At 50.2% G+C, this 6,429-nt stretch overlaps 1 protein-coding gene across 1 annotated transcript in view; it reads right to left on the bottom strand.

The window, feature by feature from the left end:
• The window catches only part of IL17REL (interleukin 17 receptor E-like), a 23,428-nt gene that overhangs the window by 11,100 nt on the left and 5,899 nt on the right, over window positions 1-6,429 (bottom strand). Inside the window, exons 2-3 of the mRNA XM_011985610.1 lie at window positions 5,438-5,518; window positions 5,057-5,084 (exon numbers count right to left, since the gene is read on the bottom strand). The gene's annotated coding sequence lies outside the window, so the exon portion shown is untranslated. The remainder of the gene's footprint in view (window positions 1-5,056; window positions 5,085-5,437; window positions 5,519-6,429) is intronic.

Raw genomic sequence — 6,429 nt, 5'->3', positions numbered from 1 at the left:
TGTTAGCCAGGATGGTCTTGATCTCCTGACCTCGTGATCCACCCGTCTCGGCCTCCCAAAGTGCTGGGATTACAGGCTTGAGCCACCACACCTGGCCATGTTTTGTGTTTTTTTGAGACAGGGCCTCACTCTGTCGCCCAGGCTGGAATGCAGCGGTGTGATCTCGCCTCACTGCAACCTCTGCTTCCCAGGTTCAAGTGATTCTCGTGTCTCAGCCTCCCGAGTAGCTAGGACTACAGATGCGTACCACCACACCCAACTAATTTTTTAATTTGTAGTGGAGACGGGATTTCGCCATGTTGGCCAGACTGGTCTTGAACTCCTGACCTCAAGTGATCCACTTGCCTCAGCCTCCCAAACACTGTATTTCTATATACTAGCAAAGAATAGCTATAAATTGAAAATTTAGAAATAAAATAAAGCCGGATGGTTTGGGGATAAAAAGCCAGGCTGTGCTAGGGAGCGGGGCGGGGACTGAGGGGAGTGAGGAGAGCTTCGTCCCCAAGGCTGGTGTTTCCTTCCCTTGGAGGATCTTCCCTGGGGCTTGGTATGCAGCAATCTTCAGAGAAATGACTGTGCCTTAGAACTCGGTGTCTATGTTGTCATCCGTGTGTGTTCGGCCAACAACTCCCCTTTAATGCCAGCACTTTGGGAGGCCGAGGCAGGCAGATCACCAGAGGTCAGGGGTTCGAGACCAGCCTGGCCAACATGGCGAAACCCTGTCTCTACTAAAAATACAAAAATTTGCTGGGGATGGTGGTACGCACCTGTAGTCCTAGCTACTCGGGAGGCTGAGGTAGGAGAGGAAGGGAGGCAGAGGTTGCAGTGAGCACAGCACACCACAGCACTCCAGCCTGGGTGACAGAGTGAGACTCCATCTCAAAAAAAAAAAAAAAAAAAGACAACCTCCTTCATGCAAGAAATGAGAAATCTGCATCTTTTGACCCTTTCCAGAAAAAAGACAAAGACTTATTCCAGACAACCAAGAAAGGAATCAAAACCAGAAAGTTAAAAAAAAAAAAAAAATGGTAAAGCCACAGAGGAGAAGGACTCACGTTGAGCACGGAAAATGAGGACATGTACAGAGTTAGTGAAACGGGTGCAGGAGGAGAAGCTGCTCATTGAGAAATAAAATGTACAAAAATAAGAACAGGCTCTTGTCCCAACTAAGCTGACAAAATGAAGAGGAGGCTGTGTGGAAGGAAGGGTGAGTAAAGCAGAAACACACAAGATTAGTGTGGTACAAAACAGAATTCATTGTTACTGTGTGGAAAAAGCTGTGAAACTACAATTCATCATAAACTCTTAGAAATAAATGTTTTGCCTCATCCAAAATAAGGCACATAAATAACACCCAGAGACTTTACCAGAAGAGTGCCTGACAGATGTGCTTCCTCCAGGAAGGAGAAGGGACCTCAACAGGAACAAATCGGTTACGGAAAGGACCGGCGAGCGCGGAGAATGGGAAACACAGTGGGGAATTGGGAATTCAAACTGGTGTTGACAGAGGAGGAGGCTGAGGACAACTGTGTGTGTTTAAAAACACCTGGGCCGGGCATGGTGGCTCACGTCTGTAATCCCAGCACTTCGGGAGGTCGAGGCAGGCGGATCACTTCAGGTCAGGAGTTTGAGACCAGCCTGGCCAACATGGTGAAACCCCATGTCTACTAAAAATACAATGATTAGCTGGGCACAGTGGTGCTGGGAGCCTGTAATCCCAGCTACTGGAGAGGCTGATGCAGGAGAATCCCTTGAACCCGGGAGGCGGAGGTTGCAATGAGCCGAGATTGCGCCACTGCACTCCAGCCCGGGCAACAAAGCAAAACCTTGTTCCCCACACCTGTCGAAAAATTTAAAAAAAAAAATACAGTATAACAAAAATAAAAATTAAAACACGCTGGGACTACACTTCCCTAATATGGGAGACCAGGCCATTTACACCGACTCAACTGCTGAAAAGTACTAATTAGGCTGGAGAAAAAACATACTTTTTTAAAAAACTTCCTAGAAAGGTATGAGAGCTGCGAAACGTATCAGGATAGGGGGCTGAGGAAAGCGGGGCATAGGAGGTTGCTTTACAGGGATGGGGGATGGAGGGAGGGTTTCTAACCCAGTGGGAGCTGAGGGCTTTGTGGGGAGGCCCCAGCACATGGTGAGGGAGAACTTCCCCAGGTTGAGCTGGGCCTTGACCTGGGTTAGTGAGAATTGGACCGATCCTCTCCCCAAAGCCCAGAGTCACTGAGTGGAGTAGCGGGGAGTAGAAAGTTCCAGAGTCGCTGAGTGGAGTAGCGGAGAGTAGAACGCTCCCCAAAAGCCCAAAACCGAGTACAGATTCACAGCCCAGGCTGGGCCCACCAGGAAGACCCAGCTGCTGGAGTCTAAACCAGATTCAACCTGTGAATCTGGTTTAAACGGCCGGACAGTCAGGCACTGCTCCTGGCGCCACCCAGCAACAATGGGAATCCAACCCCCGGGAGGCCCTCCATCCTGGGACTTTGAGCCACTGAAGGTAAACAAGCACTCCAGGAAGCAGAGCCTGGAGTGACGCTGCAGAGAGGCTGGGCCCACGGTGTCCTCCAGTGACCAGCCACAGGCCAAGCAGGAGAAAAAACAGGCTTGAAAATACAGGCAGTGGGAAAGGCTGTGACGAAGGACCGGGCACACTTGAGAGAAACGGAATTCCTAGAAACAAAACCACCGCAACAGAATTAAAATGCAATGGGTGATTTTTAAGAGCAGATTAGGGCTGGGCGCGGTGCCTCACGCCTGTAATCCCAGCACTTTGGGAGGCCGAGGTGGGCGGAACATGAGGTCAAGAGATCGAGACCAGACTGGCCAACATGGTGAAACTCCGTCTCTACTAAAAATACAAAAAAAGTTAGCCAGGCATGTTGGCACATGTCTGTAATCCCAGCTACTCAGGAGGCTGAGACAGGAGAATTGCTTGAACCTGGGAGGCAGAGGTTGCGGTGAGCCCAGATTGCACCACTGCACTCCAGCCTGGGCAACAGAGCGAGACTCTGTCTCAAAAAAAGAAAAAAAAAAAAAAAGGTGGGGGAGGTTAAAGTAAAAAACCTATATGATAATTTTCATAGATGCAGACATTTTACATAAAATTTAATACCTATTCATGATAAAAGAATGCTTAGCAAGCTAGGAAAAGAAAGGTACCTCTTTGTCTAGATCAGGGACATCTAGTGCAAACATCCAATAAACTTAACACTGAGCAGTAAACCTTCGGAATCATTACCATTAATATACCATTAATATCAAGACTCAGACAGGAATTCCCTCTTTCAACATTGCCCTGGAGATCTGAACCAATTCCACAAGATCCGCACCCTCCACCCAATGCATAGTTTTACAAGCTGTCATTAGCTGCAGAATATGTGATCAGCTATTTAAAAAAGGAGACTCAATAGGAAATCTATTAGAAATACTAAACGGGATTGTATTTTTTTACTTATTTATGTTTTTTTGAGGTAGAGTCTCACTCTATCGCCCAGGCTGGAGTGCAGTGGCACAATCTCGGCTCACTGCAACCTCTGCCTCCTGGGTTCAAGTGATTCTCTTGCCTCAGCCTCCCAGGTTGCTGGGATTACAGGCAAGTGCTACCATGCTCAGCTTTTTTTGTTTTGTTTTGTTTTGTTTTTGAGACGGAGTCTCGCTCTGTCGCCCAGGCTGGAGTGCAGTGGTGCAATCTGGGCTCACTGCAAGCTCCGCCTCCCAGGTTCACGCCATTCTCCTGCCTCAGCCTCCCGAGTAGCTGAGACTACAGGTGCCAGCCACCACGCCCGGCTAATTTTTTTTGTATTTTTAGTAGAGATGGGGTTTCACCATGTTAGCCAGGATGGTCTCTATCTCTTGACCTCGTGATCCACCCACCTCGGCCTCCCAAAGTGCTGGAATTACAGGCGTGAGCCACCACGCCCGGCCTTTTTTTTTGTATTCTTAGTAGAGACAGGGTTTCACCGTGTTGGCCAGGCTGGTCTCGAACTCCTGACGTCAGGTGATCCGCCCGCCTCGGCCTCCCACAGTGCTGAGATTACAGGTGTGACCACCGCGTTGGCCATGCTTTGCGTTTGTTGTTTGTTTGTTAATATCGTCCACTTTGTGAATTAGCATTTCATCCTTGCGCTGGGACCAGGCTGGTCTAATCTCCTCCCCTAAACTTAGAGGTCCTTGAGGCAAAGAAACATTTAATTAAAGTTTAGCCATCTATTCTGTTAAATTCAAGTAAAAATAAATAAAATACTTTAAATGACATAAGGTAATTTCATTTCTATAAAATATTTTTTATCTGTTTATCCTGCAAATATCTGTATATTTGGCTACACAAATGTCTAGAACAGGCCAGGCACGGTGGCTCATGCCCATAATCCCAGCACTTTGGGAGACTGAGGCAGGAGGATCGCTTGAGCCCAGGAATTTGAGAATAGCCTGGGTTTGGTTGACCAACCAAAGACAGAAAGACCTCATGTCTATGCTTATAAAAATCAAAAATAAGAAAAAAAAAAAAACCCAAAATGTCCAGAGCAATGTTGGTCTAGGTAAGTACTGCTTATTTCTACATGGAGGCTTTTCGTTGAGCTTTAACTTTCTTCCTTATAGCGTCTGCATCACTCAGAGCCCTTTTATAAATAGATACGCTGTTTACAAAGAAAATCAAGGTAGTTGTTAAAGGCCCAGTAGGGATCACTTTACACGGGGAAAAAACTTTGCTAGAAGAGATGGGGTTTTCCATCTGCTGCTGCTGGGCTGTCAGCCGGGCCGCAGGTTTGGAACGCAACGAGGCAGAGGCATTGTGTGTTAAGTGGAGACGTGGGACTCTCTGGCAGGCCCACCTCTGGCCAGGAGCCGGGGCGGCCTTGCCTGGATGTGGCCAGGGTCACACACACATCGATGAGTGATGGTGGTTTGCCCTGCCCAGAAGGGAACCCCAGCTGCTGGGGACAGTGCAGGACAGACCTGCCTGCCACGGTGGACAAAGCGGCCCTGGTGGCCTGGGGTGGGGAGTCCAGGCCCTGAGCAACCCCCAGGGCTGAGATGTACTCACGGTTCCTGTGGCTCCTGCAGGTAAAGCCCTGGGGACAGAACAGTGAGAGGGGTGAGTGACTGAGGGCACCCCCTCCCCAGCCCGTCCTGCTCCTGCCCTGTCCCTCACTCCTGGGGTTCCTGGGCTGCCCTCAATCCCGGCTCCTCCTCAGTGTCAGGGGCCTGGCCCAAGGCTGGCATGTGGCGGTCACTTAGTAAACAGTGTGGTCTGAATCTCTGTGGACCCTCAGGCCCCAGGTCCCCCAACCACTTGTGCGTTTGTTAAGTGGACACTAGCAGAGCACCTACTATGTGCCAGGCTTGCTTGGGAGAGCACCTACTATGCGCCAGGCTTGCTTAGGTGCTGGGACTCATGAACAGAGGAAAACCGAACCATCCCTGCCTCTCCGGGAGCTCACATTCCGAGAAGGGGGAAACAGAACAATTTGAAACCTGGGAAATCAGCAACTTATATTTTATGCAACTAAAATAAAGAGGTGGGAAAATAACAGAGGGAGCAAGAGGGGTCCAGAGAGTGTGGGGGGTTCAGGTTATAAATCCAAGGGGTGCTTGGGGGGCCTCGTAGAGGTCAATTTCATGGACTTGGAAGGAAGTGAGGCTGAGCTGGTGGTGGGGGGTGGAGGCGTGCAGTGCAGTGAACAGGCCCTGGATGGCCGGGGTCCAAGCTGCACTCCTGATTTGTTATCATCCCCAGCCCAACATGATCAAGGGTGCCCAAAGAGGGGCACGAGGACTTGTGGCCAGGTTCCTGGGGGCAGAAGGGTCCTGTGGGACAGGCTGCTCCCAGACAGCCCGTGGGTGAGGCAGGAGGTGCCCGGCACCCCAGCACTAAAGGCGTGGGAGCTGAGGGAGCATAGGGTGGCACTGGCACCCTCAAAGCAGAGCAGGACCCCCAGAGTCCAGGCCCCCTGGGGCGGCCACTGAGCTGGGGCGCTGGACTGTGCATCCCGTGGTCAACACAGCCGCTCCATTCTTGAAAAAAGCTGACCCTCTACTGACGGAATGGGGAAGCCCAGGCTGTCTGGATTGGGGTGGGGGTGGGGGGAGCTCCCGATGGAGACCTGGACTTCTGCTCCTAGCCCAGGTGGAGCATTGAAAAATAAAACTCGGCCCACTTCTGTTCCTTGAATTGTGGAGCGGGTATTACCGGTGGCTACACCTCTTTCCAAGTATTTTTTATTTTGGAATACGTTTAGATTTACAGAGAGTTTACCCAGGATTCCCTCATCTCAACAGTTTCCAGGGCATTTGCAAAACCTGGGGAGCCACATGGGTGGGCGGCAGTGAGTGACACTCAGTCTAGTGTGGAATCGGCGGCAGTGAGTGACACTCAGTCTAGTGTGGAATCCGAGGCAGTGAGTGACACTCAGTCTA

Source organism: Mandrillus leucophaeus, unplaced genomic scaffold (genome assembly GCF_000951045.1).
Source record: "Mandrillus leucophaeus isolate KB7577 unplaced genomic scaffold, Mleu.le_1.0 Scaffold288, whole genome shotgun sequence".
In the NCBI taxonomy this organism is placed as follows: domain Eukaryota; kingdom Metazoa; phylum Chordata; class Mammalia; order Primates; family Cercopithecidae; genus Mandrillus; species Mandrillus leucophaeus.
This window is presented reverse-complemented; position numbering and strand designations above follow the sequence as displayed.